The 19,291-nt window shown below is 47.8% G+C and overlaps 1 long non-coding RNA gene across 1 annotated transcript; it reads left to right on the top strand.

The window, feature by feature from the left end:
• The first annotated feature begins 846 nt into the window (after positions 1-846).
• On the top strand, positions 847-16,186 carry LOC127439831 (uncharacterized). The gene is made up of 3 exons (XR_007897014.1): positions 847-993; positions 15,099-15,133; positions 16,016-16,186. It is a non-coding gene; the product is annotated as an uncharacterized LOC127439831 (long non-coding RNA).
• The last annotated feature ends 3,105 nt before the right edge of the window (positions 16,187-19,291 follow it).

The following is a 19,291-nucleotide window of genomic DNA, read 5'->3' as shown; positions in this document are numbered from 1 at the left end:
TAAAAGAAGACTGTTGTGCTCTGCCCATCACTGATAAGCATTGCTCATACTCTCTAGAGTACCCATCATGCGCACTCATACTACAACTTCATTGTGCATCTCTGGTAGGCAAGCCTCACACTCTCTAGAAGTACAATGCCCATCATGCACTATGTCCCCTCCCCGAAGTTTGTAAATTTTTACTCCTGATTTATTGCAATACGGGGAAACATCCTGGTTACTTTCGTAACCTCCGTTCCCTGATGGAGGGAACGAGACGTTGTGTTGATGTAGTGACACTAGGGGTCACTCTTGGGAGCCCCAAACACATCTGCTTTTTGAAAAAAGGCCAGTGGGAATTGTCGAGTGGAATTTGCATGCCACTCCCCCGGACATACGGGTATTTCTTATTTGGTTGCATACCAGCTCCTTTTATACCCGTATGTCCGGGGGAGTGGCACGCAAATTACACTCACCAATTCCCATTGGCCTTTTTTCAAAAAGCAGAGGTGTTTGGGGCTCCCAAGAGTGACCCCTAGTGTCACTACATCAACACAACGTTGAGTGAGTGATAGGGAAGGAGAGGTGAACAAAAGCAACACATTACTTATTTAAAAAAATAACTCAGATATTATGGACTAAAAATATTGTGTTACTTTACTCGTTACTTGAAAAAGTAATCTGATTACGTAACTTTTAACGCATTACCCCCCAACACTGCTCATAGATGGTAAACACTTTTTTTTGTATCATTCTAACATTGACTTTTGTCACTTTTCTTCTCCCTGCCTAGTAGGGGGCATATGCATGAAGAATGTGAATCACCAAAAACACAAGAAGAAAAATGTGAAAGTGAAAGTTAAAGAGAAGAGAAGTAGGGAGGAGAATTCTTCTGGAGATATATGATTCAACCACATGGATTAATTTGACTTGTGTGATTTTTGGAGCTTAAAAAAATCTTAATTTGTTTTCTGCTGAAGAAAGAAAGTCACACACATCTGGGATGGCATAAGGGTGAGTAAATGATGAGAGAATTTTCATTTTTGGGTGAACTATTTTTTTTAATGGAGGTTTTGGTGAGGCAAGCTGTGATAGGTTTACAGGTTATAATGAGACAAATTAGTCATACTTATATATATATATATATATATATATATATATATATATATATATATATATATATATATATATATTCATTTGTGAGGCTAAGGAATTTGTTAGTGTCTGTGGTTATGGCAAAGTTATTGTTTTGTATACTGCTGAGGTTTTGGGATTTTATCCAGTTTAATGAAAGATGCTTTAATGAAATAAGTTGTGGGGTTGTGGGTTGTGGTATTGAAGTTGTGGATGATTTGAATGTGAATGTGAGTTTGATGTGAGGTGGCAGGGTGGAATTTATAGCTTTCTCTCTCAGTAAGTGATGACCTCAACTTACTCAACCCTCAGGACAAAAATGAATTTATGATGGGGAGGGAGCCTTGCTGTTTGCAATGCAAAGGATTAAAATATATTTTATGGTTGTCACTGTTTGGACATTTTTTTTTTTTCCATTCATACAGATCCTTAGTGTAAAAAAAAATGTTAAAAAAATTGGTCATTATTTATTTACCCTTCTGTTGTTCCAAACACCTACACTATGACTTTCTTTTTTTCAAGGGACATAAAAAGTGAAAATTTTAAGAAATGTCCTGGATTCCTGGCTGCTGTTTTTCATATATAGTCAAAGTGAATGGGTCCACCAAAATGACAAAAAGGATGATTAAAGTTTCATAAACGTGATACATACAACTCATGCGTTATATTCCATGTATTCCATCTGATATCAAAATGTACCTTTTGTGTGCCACTGGCAAAAGAAAGTGTGAGTTTGGAATGACACGAGGGTTAGTAAATGTTGACAAAATGTTCATTTTTTGGAGAACTATTCCTTAAACAAACTTAAAACTGACAACCACACAAACAATCTTCCCATATAATACAAAACACAATTAAACATTTATTTGCTGCATGCAAGAAAGCCATCAAGCTCTCAAAATGTTTTCAAGCTGCTTGCATATTTTGTGCATTTAAAGGCATGGAAATTAACATAAATCAAGTCTATAAATCAGCCCCTACCCCCAAATAGGTAACAAGACTGTGCCTCTGATCATCAGGAATTGTCAAGACTTCAAAGAATGAACGGAATCTAGTGAATGATTGGAGGAGAGACATGAAATGAAATATAACTACAACAACAGAGATAAAGAGTGCATGAAAGGTGATTGAACATTTGAGCACACAAAAAATACTTGAGAACCACTGCTGAATCAAAGCCATGCTGCATATTCAGTGCAACAGCACAATTGCGAGTTTGATACTTATTTTATACAACAGTAACCTTTATGTTTATATAAGACTAAAAAAAATTCTCATATATCTTGTTCTTGCCCTATGTGGCATGTTAAAGGGGCATTCTGTAGTTCTCTAGCTAGCATTAGCATTGCTCTTCTTCGTGTACTTTAAGTACCAATGTTACAGTGGTATTAGACGCTATACTGCCATCTTTCGATGTGGATCAGCATGATCATCTCTGCTGCCCCTGTCAGCTTTGGAATATAATTTGCATCTGGAAAATGTCGGAGTTTGAGGTAATTTCTAAAGTTAATTATTACTCCTATAATATAATTGCTTTGCCTAAAAAAACCTCGTCAGAAATCAAGTGAACATGCTTCTACTGTTAAGGATAGATTATTATTGTCCCTCATATCAATAATCTTTGGAGACATTATTTCTAAAGACAGTTGTTACCTTTATTAGAGAACTGCTTAGCATAAAATAAACCTCAATTATCTAGCGATACAGAATGTTATGGTAAAGGAAAGATTAGAATTGTTTTTGATGATCAAATGTATTATTTCCATGAATACTGTATTTGAAGAACTCGTTTTATTTCCAAGCAACCAACGTCATGGTTAACACAAAATCCACAACATTCACTGTACCAAGTTACTTTGCACTAAACTAATGAAGACGTAGATGCCTTACCGTTACAGATGTTTACTCTAGTTTTTGCCTTTGCCAGTCTTTCTGTCTTCCTGCTTGAAGCAAGTTGCTTCAGACCTTTTTTTGCTCCTTCGGCAATACAGCTATTGTATCTCCCGTTGTCTCTGCTGCTAAAGCATGGTAAATAAGTATGTTCCATTGCGTTCTGTCACCATTACAAATTCCTTGTGCATGTAAGCATACTTGGCAATAAAGCTCATTCTGATTCTTTTCGCTCTTCGCATCACCAAACAACACTGTTCTAAGCATAACCAAGAGTACCTACACAGGCGACAGCCAATGAGCGTGGTGAAACACCACGTCATGTGAACATGGTGAAACACATTAAAGGGGATGACCCGCACCATGTAGTATAAAACACTTTTTATAGAAAACTATTATGAGTACAGTCATCTCATGTAAGTGTACACCATTCGGATCAAACTTCACAAAAACACAATTCATTCATTAATGTGTAAAACTTTTTAAATTGGCTCCAAACTACTGAATGCACCTTTAACAAGAAAGTAAATGTGTATGAATTGCATTTATGAAATGTAAATGTGTCATAACCATGTTTGAATTATGTTTGAAGAAAACTTGCATTTGCATACTTGTGGGGAATTACCATTTACATGCACGCATGCGCGTACACACACGCACACACACACAAACTTGCACTTTACCACACTTATACAGTATAGGCCTACTCATTCAGATACAAACAGACTGTGTCAGTTAAGGGTAAATTCTGCATGGATGACTCCATCCCAGTAGGAGACTTACAGGCCAAACCTATTTGATTAAGAGCACATGAAGCCACAGCAAAGAAAACATGACAGAAAGAATTAAGAATCAAGTTTGTAAATGTATTTCTGATAATATACAGACACCACTGTTAGAAAGACTAAAGAAAAACAATAGTTAAGTTTCTAGTTTCTATTCGCACAGAATGACAGATTGGGGAGACTATATTCTCTAAACGTGTGATTCTCAACTGGTGGGGTCGCAACCTCAAAATGGGCCACAGGTCTGATCATGGATGGCAGGGAGGGAAAAAACAATGCTAAATGCAAATAATACAATGCATAGTTAGGACAGCCAATAAACAAGCGTGCCAACTTTTAAAAGGTAGGAAAAAGTGCTTCCCATATCTTTTGATGAGATCCACTGTTCTTATGACAAACTCATCATGACGAACTTGTGTGTGTTTGTTGCTGTTTCTTATTCACATATAGGGAATTCATTAAAGTTCAAAGTTATACAAAAAATTTTTACAAAAAAACTAAAAAAAAAAAAATAGTTAAACAACTCTGTTTTAACCATCCTACATATAGGAGATCCGTCATCAAATTAAAGTGTATAAGTTCCCTATCTGTCACTCACTCGACGTTGTGTCGATGTAGTGACACTAGTGGTCACTCTTGGGAGCCCTAAACACCTCTGATCTTTGAAAAAAGGCCAATGGGAATTGATGAGTGGAATTTGCATGCCACTCCCCCAGACATACGGGTATAAAAGGAGCTGGTATGCAACCACTCATTCAGATTTTCTCTTCAGAGCCGAGCGGTTCTATTCATTGAAGCTGAATTCATCCGCGTGTTCATTCACCTCATCTGCTGGATTTTACGGCGCATTTCAGTGGCTTCTCCCCCTCTGCACCCAAGTGGAACCCTCCACTCTCCCCTGAACCTTCGTGGCTCGATGATTGGTTCCTGGGCCCAGAGCACTGCTCACGGCCGCGCCCCACCCCGGTCCCTTTCTTCCCAGAAGTGCATGAGGAGCTGACAAGATCGTGGGGGGCACCTTTTACTGCCCGATCCGATCTTTCAGCTCCCCCGCTCTCACTATCCTCGATGGTGGGGCGGCCAAGGGGTATTCGGTGATTCCCCAGGTGGATAAGGCACTCGCGGTGCACTTGTGCCCGCAAAGCGCCACCACCTGGCGTGGGCACCCGAAGCTCCCATCCAGGGCCTGTAGGTTTACGTTGTCCCTGATGGCTAGGGCCTACGGTGCAGCTGGACAAGCCGCCTCCGCCCTGCACGCCATGGCTCTCCTGCAAGTTCACCACGACCAACCTCACTCTCTGGGCGACGAAGGTCACGGCGCGGAGACATCGTTCGTGGATGGGTCTTGTCCTCATTGCAAGAACATGACCATGGCAACTTTGCGGTTGCGGCTTGCATTCGTAAGAAAGCAAGCCACCCCAGTGGCTCCCCGCCTCGGTCCTTCTACCTACGGGTATGAGGCTGTGCCGATTATCACTGGGGGCGATTTGGGGACCTCAATGGGAGCACCTCCGCCGGGTAAACCCCCACGTACCTCCCATTCCCCAGCACGCTCCCTTGCCCCGGTCGGGCTCTCGGATGAGACTGCCGGCTCATCTCACGGTGAGTTCGACCTCTTATTCGGAGCCCGGGAAGACGATGAGTTATCGAGCGCAGCATAGGAGAGCGGGCTCGTCCACTCTGACGCGGACGCCTTGGCTGGGCTCCCTCCTTCGGGTTTGGTCACCCAGTCTCAGGCCGATGCGGAGATGATTGACCGACCTCGCTCTCTGGGTGACGAAGGTCATGGCGCGGTCTCTCGGGCAGGCGATGTCCACCCTGGTGGTCCAGGAGCGCCACCTTTGGCTCAATCTTGTCGAGATGAGAGAGGCCGACAAGGCACAGTTCCTTGACGCACCCATCTCCCAGGTTGGCCTATTCGGCTACACCATTGAGGACTTTGCCCAGCAGTTCTCGGCGGTGAAGCAGCAGACGGAGGCCATTCAACAAATCCTGCCCCGGCGCGACTCAAGACCCCACACCCCGTCTGCTCGTCACCAAGGAAGTCCTCCTGCAGCAACAACACAGGCTCTGTCACAGCCCGCCCCCGCGGCCCGGCACCGGCGTGGAGCCCACCGCAGAAAGAAGACACCACCCATCTCACTGTTGGTAGACAGACCACTCCATCCCCCGATGGAGGGCTGGGAGGAGAATCTTTTGTTTAATTTTTCGTTGCATGCCCAAGAGGCTGCGGTACCCAAAACTTCAACAAAAGAGTGGTTCCCTATCTGTCACTCACTCGACGTTGGTGTCGATGTAGTGACACTAGGGGTCACTCTTGGGAGCCCGAGACACCTCTGGTCTTTGATAAAAGGCCAATGAAAATTGGCGAGTGGTATTTGCATGCCACTCCCCCGAACATACGGGTATAAAAGGAGCTGGTATGCAACCACTCATTCAGGATTTTCTCTTCGGAGCCGAACGGTCATGCTCATTGAGCTGAATACTACTGTTCATTCACCTGCTGGATCTGACGGCGCATTTCAGCGGCTTCTCCCTCCTCTGCACTGGTGCACTGCAGAGAACGCCCCTGGGCGCTTCGGCAGAAAAACTAGAGAGTATATTTTCTGAAAGAGCATTTTTCCCCCCTAAAAGAGTATATTTCTCTAAAAGAGCGCACACACGGAACGTCTTTTTAAAGACGCGTCTTTTTAAAGATGCTTTTCCGATTGTGTGTTATTCCTGGTTGTGCTCGTTATCTCTCGCCTTCTAACGGTCACGATCACTGTCTTTCGTGTCTGGGCACTGCTCACGCGGAGACAGCGTTCGTGGATGGTCACATTCTCATTGCGAGAATGTGTCCATGGCAACGTTGCGGTCGCGGCTCGCCTTCGTAAGGAAGCGAGCCACCCCAGAGGCTCCCACCTCGGTCCTTTTACCCACGGGTTTGAGGCCAGCGTGGCTAGCACTGGGGGCAATTTGGGGACCCCAAAGGGAACGCCTCCGCCGGGTATCCGGCTTATTCGGAGCCCGCGAAAGTGATGAGCTCTCGAGCGCAGCATCGGAGAGCGGGCTCGTCCAGTCGGAGGCCTCGGCTGGGCTCCTCCCTTCGGGGTCGATCGCCCAGTCACAGGCTGACGCGGAGGTGACGACATGCTTTCCCGGACAGCCGCGAGCGTCGGTTAGAGTGGATTTCACCGCTCTTCCCTGAACCCTCGCGGCTCTGTGATTGGTTCCTGGGCTCGCGGCGCCGCTCAAAGCCACGCCCCGCCCCGTTCCTTTCTTCCCGGAAGTGCATGAAGAGCTGACAAGATCGCGGGAGGCACCTTTTACTGCCCGGTCCCGATCTTTTCAGCTTCCCCGCTCTCACTACCCTCGATGGTGGGGCGGCCAAGGGTTATTCGGCAATCCCCTGGTGGATAAAGGCGCTCGCGGTGCACCTATGCCCGCAGAGCGCCGCCACCTGGCGTGGGTGCCCAAAGCCCCCGTCCAAGGCCTGTAGGTTTACGTCGTCTCTGACGGTCAAAGCCTACGGCGCTGCTGGACAAGCCGCCTCCGCCCTGCACGCCATGGCTCTCCTGCAAGTCCGCCAAGGCGCTAAAGGAACTGCACGAGGGTAGTTCCGCCCCGGGATTGATGCAGGAACTGCGCTCGGCGACCGACCTCGCTCTCTGAGCGACGGAGGTCACGGCGCGGTCTCCCGGGCGGACGATGGCCACACTAGTGGTCCAGGAGCGCCACCTTTGGCTCAACCTGGTCGAGATGGGTGAGGCCGACAGGACACGATTCCTTGCTGCCCCCATTTTCCAGGCGGGCCTATTCGGCGACACTGTCGAGGACTTTGCCCAGCAGTTCTCGATGGTAGAGCAGTAGATGGATGTTAGCCGGCTTGTCCTGCCCCGGCGTGGCTCAAGATCCCCCCATCTACTCATCGCCGAGGGCGTCCCCCTGCGGTGACTGCACCGGCTCCGCCGCAGCCCGCCCCTCCGGCCCGGCCCCGGCGTGGAGCCCACCGCAGGAAGCCGACGCCACCCGTCTCACAGCCGGCACCGAAGAACCCACGGAGGTCTTCGAAGCGCCCCTGAGACGGGCGACCCAGGGACAACGAAACCCGCTGCTCTGGAGCTGGTAAGCAGATCTTCTTTTTGTTACCTTTTGCATTTAATTGCGCTGCATGCCCGAGTGGCTGCAGTACTCAAGAGCTCCGCAAGAGTGGTTCCCTGGGTCACATATTCGGTGTGTACGGCTGGCATCACGACCACCGTCCACCACTCCATTTGGCAGGTTGGCGCTCCAGCGGCGGTCTCCCGCCCTGAGCGCCCAGCTGTGGCACAAATCCGCCCCCGATGTGACAGTCTCCACGGGTCATGAGGACAGGCCTCTTCCTCCCCCGTCCCAGGCTGTTCCGGGGGTGGTCACAAGGAGCCAGGTAAGTGCTTCGATGTCCTCGGACTCAGCACGGCCACGATGTGGTGTGGCACCTCAAGCTCCGCCCCGCCGCGAGGCCCCACCCGCCGGTACATCCGATGACGTTGTCCCTTTGGTCCCCCTTGCGCGGAACTCGGGTGCATGGCTTGCGCTTTCCAGTCCGTCGCGAGGGCTGGTCCGGACCGTCTGACTCGGCTGCACGATTCACTTCGCTGGGCATCCGCCCAGGTCCAGCGGTGTCCACTTCACCTTGGTGAAAGATGGAAACGCTGCTACCTTGCGCGGAGATCGCTACCCTCCTACGGAAGAACGCGATAGAACCTGTCCCTCCAGCCGAGATGAAGAGGGGGTTTTACAGCCCCTACTTCATTGTACCGGAAAAAAGGCGGTGGGTTGCGGCCAATCTTGGACCTGCGAGTACTGAATCGGGCCTTACACAGACTCCCGTTCAAGATGCTGACGCAAAGACGCATTCTAGCGAGCGTCCGGCATCAAGATTGGTTCGCGGCGGTAGACCCGAAGGATGCGTACTTTCACGTCTCGATCCTTCCTCGACACGGACCCTTCCTGCGGTTTGCGTTCGAGGGTCAGGCGTATCGGTACAAGTCCTCCCTTTCGGCCTGTCCCTGTCTCCTCGCGTCTTTACGAAGATCACAGAGGCTGCCCTTGCCCCGTTAAGGGAGGTGGGCATTCGCATTCTCAACTATCTCGACGACTGGCTAATCCTAGCTCACTCTCGAGACGGGTTATGCGCACACAGGGACCTGGGGCTCTCACACCTCAGCCGACTAGGGCTTCGGGTCAGCTGGGAAAAGAGCAAGCTTCTCCCGGTTCAGAGCCTCTCTTTTCTCGGTTTGGAGTTGGACTCAGTCTCCTTGACGGCGCACCTTACGAACGAGCGCGCCCAGTCGGTGCTGGCCTGTTTGAAGGCGTTCAAACAGAAAACAGCGGTTCCACTGAAACATTTTCAGAGGCTCCTGGGGCATATGGCGTCCTCGGCGGTGGCCACCCCACTCGGGTTGATGCATATGAGGCCGCTTCAGCACTGGCTCCAAACTCGAGTCCCGAGACGGGCATGGCGCCACGGGACACACCGCGTGGCCATTACGTCGGTCTGTCACCGTCTTTTCAGCCCTTGGACCGACCTCTCGTTTCCACGAGCAGGTGTTCCGCTAGAACTGGTCTCCAGGCGCGTCGTGGTCACGACAGACGCCTCCAAAATGGGCTGGGGCGCTGTTGGCAACGGGCACGCAGCCGCCGGCCTCTAGACGGGTCCGCAGCTGCGTTGGCACATCAACTGCCTCGAGTTACTGGCAATTCTGCTCGCCCTGCGGAGGTTCCGGCCGTTGATCCAGGGCAAGCACGTGCTAGTTCGGACAGACAGCACGGCAGCGGTAGCATATGTCAACCGCCAAGGCGGTCTGTGCTCCCGCTGTATGTCATAACTCGCCCGCCGTCTCCTCCAACGGAGTTAGCAGCACCAAGTCGCTGCAAGCCACTCACATCCCGGGCAACCTCAACACTTCGGCGGACGCGCCGTAACAACAGGTTACCCTCAAGGGAGAGTGGAGACTCCACCTTCAGGTGGTCCAGCTGATTTGGAGTCGATTCAGTCAGGCACAGGTGCACCTGTTCGCCTCCCAAGAATCCTTCCACTGCCCGCTCTGGTACGCCCTCACCGAGGCCTTCCTCGGCATAGACGCGCTGGCACACAGCTGGTCCCCTGGCATTCGCAAATATGCGTTTTCCCCAGTGAGCCTGCTCGCACAGACCCTGTGCAAGGTCAGGGAGGACGAGGAGAAGGTCGTCCTGGTAAGCACCCTACTGGCCCGCCCAGACGTGGTGCTCGGACCTCACGCTCCTCGTGACAGCTCCCCCGGGCAAATTCCCCTGAGAAAGGCCCTTCTTTCTCAGGGAAGGGGCACCATCCGGCACCCGCGCCCAGACCTCTGGAATCTCCATGTCTGGCCCCTGGACGGGACGCGGAAGACCTAAGCTGTCTCCCACCTGCGTTGGTAGACACATTCACTCAGGCTAGGGCTCCCTCTACGATGCGCCTGTATGCCTTTAAGTGGTGTCTGTTCGCTAAGTGGTGTTCTTCCCATCAGGAAGACCCCCAGAGGTGCGCAGTCAGATCAGTGCTTTCCTTCCTGCAAGAGAGGTTGGAAGGGAGTCTGTCCCCTTCCACCTTGAAGGTGTAAGTGTGCTGCCATAGCAGCACACCCTGACGCAGTCGACGGTGAGTCCTTAGGGAAGCATGATCTGATCATCAGGTTCCTAAGAGGCGCCAGGAGGCTGAATCCCTCCAGGCCACGCCTTGTTCCCTCATCAGACCTCTGTAGTTTTTCAGGGTCTACAGAGAGCCCCCTTTGAGTTTTGCAGTCAGCCGGGCTTAAGGCACTCTCCTTGAAGACTGCCCTCCTGACTGCGCTCACTTCCATCAAGAGGGTAGGTGACCTGCAAGCGTTCTCTGTCAGCGAAACGTGCCTGGAGTTCGGTCCGGGCTATTCTCACGTGATCCTGAGACCCCCGACCGGGCTACGTGCCCAAGGTTCCCACCACTCCTTTTAGAGACCAGGTGGTGAACCTGCAAGCGCTGCCCCAGGAGGAGGCAGACCCAACCCTGGCGTTGCTGTGTCCGGTGCGCGCTTTGCGCATCTATTTGGATCGCACGCAGAGCTTTAGACTCTCTGAGCAGCTCTTTGTCTGCTTCGGTGCACAGCGGAAAGGAAGCGCTGTCTCCAAGCAGAGGATCGCCCACTGGCTCATTGACGCCATAACTATGGCATGTCTCGCCCAAAACATGCCGCCCCCGGTAGGGCTACGAGCCCATTCTACTCATGGTGTAGCGGCTTCTTGGGCCCTGGCCAGAGGTGCCTCTCTAACAGACATTGCAGAGCAGCGGGCTGGGCAACACCCAACACCTTTGCAAGGTTCTACAACCTCCGGGTGGAACCGGTTTCGTCCCAGGTAGTGGCACGCAACACAAGCGGATAAGCCCGGGATAGCCGGCCGGGTGTATCGCTTGCACATAGCGCCTTCCACCTCCTTTTGAGCTGAAGACGTGCGCTGTTAATTCCCAGTAGTGTTCACAAAGGTTGTTCCCTGGTTGACTTCCTCCGAGCCCTGTGGCAGTCGAGTTTTCGGAGAGACTCGCTGCCGGCCCAGTACACGCGCTAACTAAGAGCCCGGTTCTGGGGTAGGTGCTCCGCATGTGGCGGTTCCCTGTAAGGCTAACCCCATGCGATCTATATCTTCTGCTAGTTCGTTTCCCTACTGGCAAACTGCGTCTTCCTTGGGCAGAGCCCCTCAGTCTCCATGCTGTAGTAACTCCTCCCCCATTGGGTAGGATCTACCTTGAAGGCTCTCCACATGGTTGGAAAGACCATGTGATGTATTCTTCCACTTAAATATCCCCCCCTCTCTTGGGGCGAGGTGTGGTCTCCGCGGTGTCCTCCCCTTGGGAGGGACACCCCCCGACTAGACCTGGCGGCCCAGTCAGATAATCCCCCTTCTTTTTTAGGGAGTGGAAAAAGAGAAGGGGAAAGAGGCCATGACTGGGTTAAGCCTGTCTCTATCTCTGGGTAGTCGACTTGTCCCCAAAAAGGGCCGTTCGACACTCATAACTGTGTTGGGGGAGGTTACGTGTCGACCTGGTGTGCTGGCTATGAGGCACACAGCAAGTCTGCCCACCACACACCGCCAGTTCACGTAACACAGTTCAGCCTTGTGGCGTTTTGTATAGGGACCCCTAGTGTCACTACATCGACACCAACGTCGAGTGAGTGACAGATAGGGAACGTCATGGTTACTGGTGTAACCTCCGTTCCCTGATGGAGGGAACGAGACGTTGGTCCCTCCTGCCACAACGCTGAACTACCCGCTGAAATGGCCAGACCTTATATCGGCTCCTCAGCGTAAAACCTGAATGAGTGGTTGCATACCAGCTCCTTTTATACCCGTATGTTCGGGGGAGTGGCATGCAAATACCACTCGCCAATTTTCATTGGCCTTTTATCAAAGACCAGAGGTGTCTCGGGCTCCCAAGAGTGACCCCTAGTGTCACTACATCGACACCAACGTCTCGTTCCCTCCATCAGGGAACGGAGGTTACACCAGTAACCATGACGTTTCCTTGTTCTCTGGTTTGTCATCACGACCGCCATCCACCATTCCATTTTCACAGGTTTGGCACTCCAGCGGCAGACCCCCCGCCCCTGCGCACCCAGCTGTGGCACAAACACGCCCACACCGGGTTGGCTCCGAAGGACTGCAGGGATGATGTTCCTCCTCCCCCCTCCTCGACCAATCTTATGGTGGGTATCAGGAGCCAGGTAAGTGCTTCGATGTCCCTGGATTCAGCATGGCCACGGGGCTCGAGCCCCAGCGATGTGGCACCACCCGCCGGTACGTCCGACGTGATTATCCCCTTGGTCCCCCTCGCCCAGAGTTTGGACGCGTGGCTTGCGCTTTCCAACCCGTCGTGATGGCTGACTCAGACCGTCCGACTCGGCTACGCGATTCAGTTCGCCAGGTGCCCGCCCAGGTTCAGTGGCGTCCGCTTCACCTCGGTGAAGGGCGAGTGCGCCACTATTTTGCGTGTGGAGATTGCGACCCTTTTGCGCAAGGGCGCGATAGAGCCTGTCCCTCCAGCCGAAATGAAGAAAGGGATTCACAGGCCTTAATTCATTGTACCGAAGAAAGGCGGTGGGTTGTGGGCAATCTTTGACCTGCGAGTTCTGACTCCCGTTCAAGATGCTGACGCAAAAACGCATTTTAGCGAGCGTCCGGCATCAAGATTGGTTCGCGCCGGTAGACCTGAAGGACGAGTACTTCCACGTCTCGGTTTTACCTCGACACAGACCCTTCCTGCGGTTTGCTTTTGAGGGTTGGCCGTACCAGTACAAGGTCCTCCCCTTCGGCCTGTCCTTGTCCCCTCGTGTCTTCACAAAGGTCGCAGAGGCAGCCCTTGCCCCGCTAAGGGATGTGGGTGTCTGCATACTCAACTACCTCGACGACTGGCTGATCCTAGCTCACTCTCGATAGTTACTGTGCACACACAGAGACCTGGTGCTCAGGCACCTCAGCCGTCTAGGGCTTCGGGTCAACTGGGAAAAGAGCAAGCTCTCTCCGGTTCAGAGCATCTCTTTTCTCGGCTTGGAGTTGGACTCAGTCTTGATGACGGCGCACCTCATGAACAAGCATGCACAGTCGGTGCTGAAGGCGTTCAGACAGAAGACAGCGGTTCCACTGAAACATTTTCAGAGGCTCCTGGGTCATATGGCATCCTCTGCGGTTGCCACACTGCTCGGGTTGATGCATATGAGACCACTTCAACACTGGCTTCACACTCGAGTCCCGAGATGGGCATGGCGCCGCAGGACACATCGCATGGTTGTCACGCCGATCTGTCGCTGCCTCTTCAGCCCTTGGAATGACCTAGCATTTCTATGGGCAGGGGATCCCCTAGAGCAGGTCTCCAGGTGCATTGTGGTTACAACAGACGCCTCCAAGATGGGCTGGGGCACCGTATGCAACGGGCACACAGCCACCGGCTCCTGGACTGGCCCAAGGCTGTGTTGACACATCAGCTGCCTCGAGTTGTTGGCAGTACTGCTCACCCTGCAGAGGTTCCGGCCGTTGATCCAGGGCAAGCACATGTTGGCTCCTCAAGTCGCTATGAGCCACACATTAAAAATGGGTACAAAGTATGCAAACATTTTGAAATGTAGGTACATATTATTTATTATACATGTTACCAGCATTGCAGGCAGAAAATAAATGAAGAAATTACTGTATGCTTGCTCTTGAGTCGCTTAAATAATAATATATAAATATTTTGATGTTATTTTAGATGTTCCATGCTGAAAAACAAATCATCAAATTAATTCATAACTATATGATTAACACAAAATGTCGTTTTAAAGACTTTACAATGCATATGACAATATAACCAACTCTTACCAGGTGCTTTTTAATTTGCTGACAAATTAGAAGTGTTCCATTTCCAGAACTTATGAAATATGATTATTTACTGAACACATAACTGTCAAACAAACGATCAAATCATCGTGCCGATAGGAAAGTTTGCAAGTAGAATACAAAACATATTATTTCTCTCACATATAAAATTAATATCAAGTATAGGCCGGGAGAAAAAAGCTTTTAGAGTTTATAAGCTGTAAACACATATCTTTTGTAGTGTTTCGCGTGTAACTTCATGAAACGCAAACAGATTACAAAAAACAGCAGATGCTCCCTATTGAAACAATTGGACAATCAGACATCCTTATCATCCTGGGGGGGTGGTCTTTGGTTAAAGTGGACCAATCAAATTTGTTGTGTTCTGCGTCGACGCAACGCGCAGTTACATTTTTGAAGAGGTGCGCATCAGGCTACGGCGTAGGCTATGCCGTAACCACGTAGCTACGTGTAGCCTACGCCATAGGTTCGACGCAGAAGTATAAATTGGCCTTAAGACTCCAGTGGTTTAATCAGTGTCTTCTGAAGCGATCCAGTTGGTTTTGGGTGAAAACATACCAAAATATAACTCCTTTTTAACTGTACATCTTGCCATTGCAGTCTCTAGGCACGATCATGATTTCAAGCTTAATTACACTTCATAGTGCTCGAAGCATGCGTAGAGCACTAGATGGTGCTATAGGAAGTGTAATCAAGCTTGAAATTATGATCGCCAAGGAGACTGCTGTCAAGATGTACATTTAAAAAGGAGTTACACTTCAGAAGACATGAATTTAACCACTGGAGTTTGATGGAATATGTTTATGCTGACTTGATCTGCTTTTTGTAGCTTCAAAGGCCTGGCCACCATTCACTTGCTTTGAATCGACCAACAGAGCTGAGATGTTCTTCTAAAAATATTTTTTTGTGTGTGTTCTGCAGAAGAAAGGATGACATACATCTTAGATGTCATGAAGGTGAGTAAATGATTAGAGAATTTTCATTTTTGGTTGAACTAACCCTTTAAAGTTACCCCATTAAGCTGTGTACAGTAAATGTTACAGAAGCCAGACTGTTACTATAGTTTTCAGAACGTTAAACAATTTCTAGTTTATACAGTTGAGAATAGTGCCTTCCCTATGAGGTGCATTTGTTCTAAACTAGGCAATAAACTGGTCTCCTTAGCTTTGCTATTCCATTCTGTATTAAAGGGATGTTCTAGGTTCAATACAAGTTAAGCTCAATCAACAACATTTGTGGCATAATGTTAATTACCACAAAAAATTATTTCGACTCGTCCCTCCTTTTCTTTTAAACAAAAGCAAAAATGTTACAGTGAGGCACTTACAATGGAAGTGAATATGGCCAATATTTGGAGGATGTAAAGGCAGAAATGTGAAGCTTATAATTTTATTAAAGCACTTACATTAATTATTCTGTTAAAACTCATGTATTATTTGAGTTGTAAAGTTGCTTACTGTAAATTGTCATTTTTACAGTCATTTGAGGGTTTTAGGGTTTGTTGTCATTACATCATCATGGCAACAAAGTTGTAAAACTGACTATAACTTTACACAGAAAAGGTTAGTGACTTTATCACACTAAAATCATGTTTACATGCATATTGTTTGTCTTTGTGGCTATACTTTTGAAAAAAAAAATAGTATTTTAACATTTAAAAAATTGGCCCCCATTCACCTCCATTGTAAGTGCCTCACTGTAACTTTTGTGATAATCAACATTATGCCGCAAATGCTGTCTTTTAAGCCTTAGTTCAAATGTTTTAAATGTTTCAGTGGAACCAATGTAATATCATTGAATGAAAAAAATATTCAACATTGGCTTTTCTCTGTTTTTAGAGGCTGACACAGATATATGGAACCTTTAATGGATGCTCTGATTGACCATTTCAAACCATGGATGTGCAAGCTTCCTTTCAAAGCTGGGAAGTTCATAAACAGTGCAGCTAACAGCTCCTTGGAGTATAGTGTGTCAGCTTCAAATATCCTCTCTAGGTGAGCTAAAGTTGATGGAAGTAAAAATAATGTATCAAAACAATTGAAGTGACAGACTGAGAAAAAGAGAGAAAAAAAATCATCAGATCCATGTGTCTGGATGCACTGTGTTTAAGGAAATGTGTTGAATCACACATTATTGGATGTGCGTCACCTGACACTTTTATTGTGAAAAACAATGAACTAAAACGGCTGGAGATAATGAAGTGCAGGGTTTTGGATCTGAGTCTGTCTCTCTCTTTTCCGTTCTGCCCTTTTTGCTCTGGGAACACTCGTCCCTGGACCTTGGAGGCTTGCCTTCTAAAAACATTGAGTATGCATGACGCACTGAGTGCTCAACGTTTGATAAACCGTGATTTGCTGACTAGGCCATTTACAAGGGCCTCTTCGGGGGGCAAAACAGGCTTTGTGTGTGAGATTGTGTATGTGTCTGTATGCATGTTTTCTTGTGGGTTCATGCTTGTTTTGCTGACTTTTCCCCTTTGTGATCCCTGGAGTGTTCATCCTCATGATTTTGGATTTTGCTTGCTCTAGCTGAATCAAGCCTTCTATGTTATGAGTGCAATATGAACCATATGTTAATTCACTCACACATTCTGTAAATCGGCCACCTTCCAGGAAGAACAAGGAGGGAAGTTAATTTAAAGGAACAGTTCAGTCAAAAATGAACACTGTTGTTGGGCCGCATGTACTCAGATAGGAAACAAAGGCAGGCCTACATACAGTCATAAAGCATGACTGCGGCCTATAGGAACACTCGAAGCCTGATAGCCACAGCAACGGTGCCAAAATCAAACAAAGGGAGTCCAAAACAGACTACAGATCCCATGAAGCCTTGCTCACTTTACATCTATGTGTGAAATTCTGAAGGATCGAACTCTCAAATCCTATTGGATGAAATGCAGGACAGAACGCGTCCCTCAGCCATGACGTCATCGAGAGTATTATACCTGGAATTTCCTTCTACACTTTGCTTCCAACGACAGTATTCGCCGCGTCTGGTTGCAACCCTGCTGCTCCCAGGTGTGACCTCGCTGCCCAAGAAAGTAATGTACGTATCTGAACTTTGGCCATATAATCTCCTTCTCGCTGGACGAGCTGAGATTTCTCTGTGTTCCACCGAGCACGCTAACGGATCCGAAGGAGACCGCTGAGCAATCCGCATCTCACCCGTTTGCATGCAGAAGAGAAGAAAGAAGATTTCTCTTCCTTCTTCAACCGCCGAGTCCACTCATTGATGCTAATAATACTCAAAGGTATTACTGTAACTTACTGTTACCATGTATGAGATTTGCTGTGTGGTCGTCCAACCACGTTGGACTGTTTGTGTATTTCCGCCATCGCGGGTGAGACTGGCACACTGAGATTATCCATTAAAGAATCAACGACCGCAGCGGACGGATTACGAGCCATTCACCACATCTCTGAGTGATAAAACGAACGGTTGCCTTCTCTCCCACGATCGCTAAAACCGGCTTTGGTGCCGTCACTCTGTTCTCTCTCTCGTACTAACCGCACACACACACGGCCCCTCGCAAACATACCCACACATACATTTGGCGAGCAGAAAACCCAGCTTTGTCCCTAAGTTATCATACCAGAGGAGACACATGTTAAATGGGCAGACGCCATTAGCCAGTCTCTCCGCCCACATTCGCTGCCACATTCTCTGCCCGGAAACCTCGGCTGACATACTCTCCACGAGAGCCACGTCCGCCATTTTGTGCCCTCCTTTTCTCCTTACACACACACACACACACACATACCTTCCTCTCATATATTATAGGCTTATTTGTTACCATATCTAATCTTGTTACTGTTTAGTTTGTAGTTGGATGTCGGAAGTTTATCGACTGCATTGTATTGATTATTAATTGATATTACTGCATCAATAAACTTGTGTTTTGGTATTGCTCTGCATGCACCTGTGTCAAGGGCTGGCAGCGGATGTCAGTGCTCGGATTCAAGCCTTCATTGTTTACCTTTTGAATGTCGATGTTCTCTGGACGTCGACTTTCCTAAGAGAACAATCCTATATTGAGACTGCTATACTGTCTGGTTATTAGTCCCTGATTCCAGGGTGGTGCCCCAGCAATTTGAATCCTTATTAATATTCTATTGATTTTTATAAAAATTTTGATAGTTATCTTTGATGATTGTTGATTTGAAGGATCAATACACTAATGTTAATTCTAATCAATGTTCTTTTGATTTTAATAATTGATAATTATCTTTGATAATTAATATTCTATTGAATTTTATTATTGATAGTTATCTTTGATGATTGTTGATTTTAAGGATTAAAAAGCAAATGTTGATTCTAATCAATGTTCGATTGATTTTAATAATGAATAATTATCTTTGAAAATGATTAATTATTGCTAATAACCGATCCCGCTCCTGAACGAAGCACCCAACACTGTTATTTGCTTAACCACATGCCATTTCAAACCCATATGACTTTCTTACTTCTGCAGAGCACATACTGTAGAGACATTTTAAAGAAAGTCTCAAATCAAATTATTTAGTTACTTATGTATACAGAGGCCAATTCAAATATGGTGACACGTTAATAACATCAAACCTGATTGGTTTTTGCGTGTCACGTGACCAAACAGCATGACGTCATGACTCAAGAACCAATGAGGTTTGATGCTTTTGACATGTCGTCACATTTGATTTGGGCTATGTATACATCTGTCATGTGTATTTTGTTGATTCATGTCTTTTATTTTGAAATGTTTAGTTCCTGTTTCCCTTGTCATGTGATTCCTGTTTTCCCTCCATGTTCATGTGTCATGTTTTCATTGGTTTATTGTTTAATTAGCTTGTTATGAGTTCTGTTTGTTCATTGGTTTATGTTCTCCCATGTCTTGTATTTAAGCCCTCATGTTTGCATTGTCTAGTTGTCACGTATTGAATGTGAATGTGTATGTGCATAGTCAAGTCATGTTCATAGTCATGTTCATAGTCATGTCCATAGTCAAGTCATAGTCAAGTTCATGTTTATGTTTTATGTTTCACGTTTGTAGTTAGGGTTATTGGTTATCACGTTTGTAAATAATTTGCACTTGGGTTCTCTACACTACGTCATCGTCTTCGTCATCGTCATTGCCAGCA

This window comes from Myxocyprinus asiaticus, chromosome 4, assembly GCF_019703515.2.
Source record: "Myxocyprinus asiaticus isolate MX2 ecotype Aquarium Trade chromosome 4, UBuf_Myxa_2, whole genome shotgun sequence".
Taxonomy (NCBI): Eukaryota; Metazoa; Chordata; class Actinopteri; order Cypriniformes; family Catostomidae; genus Myxocyprinus; species Myxocyprinus asiaticus.
Note: the sequence above shows the minus strand (reverse complement) of the source record. Positions and strands in the feature narration are given on the sequence as shown.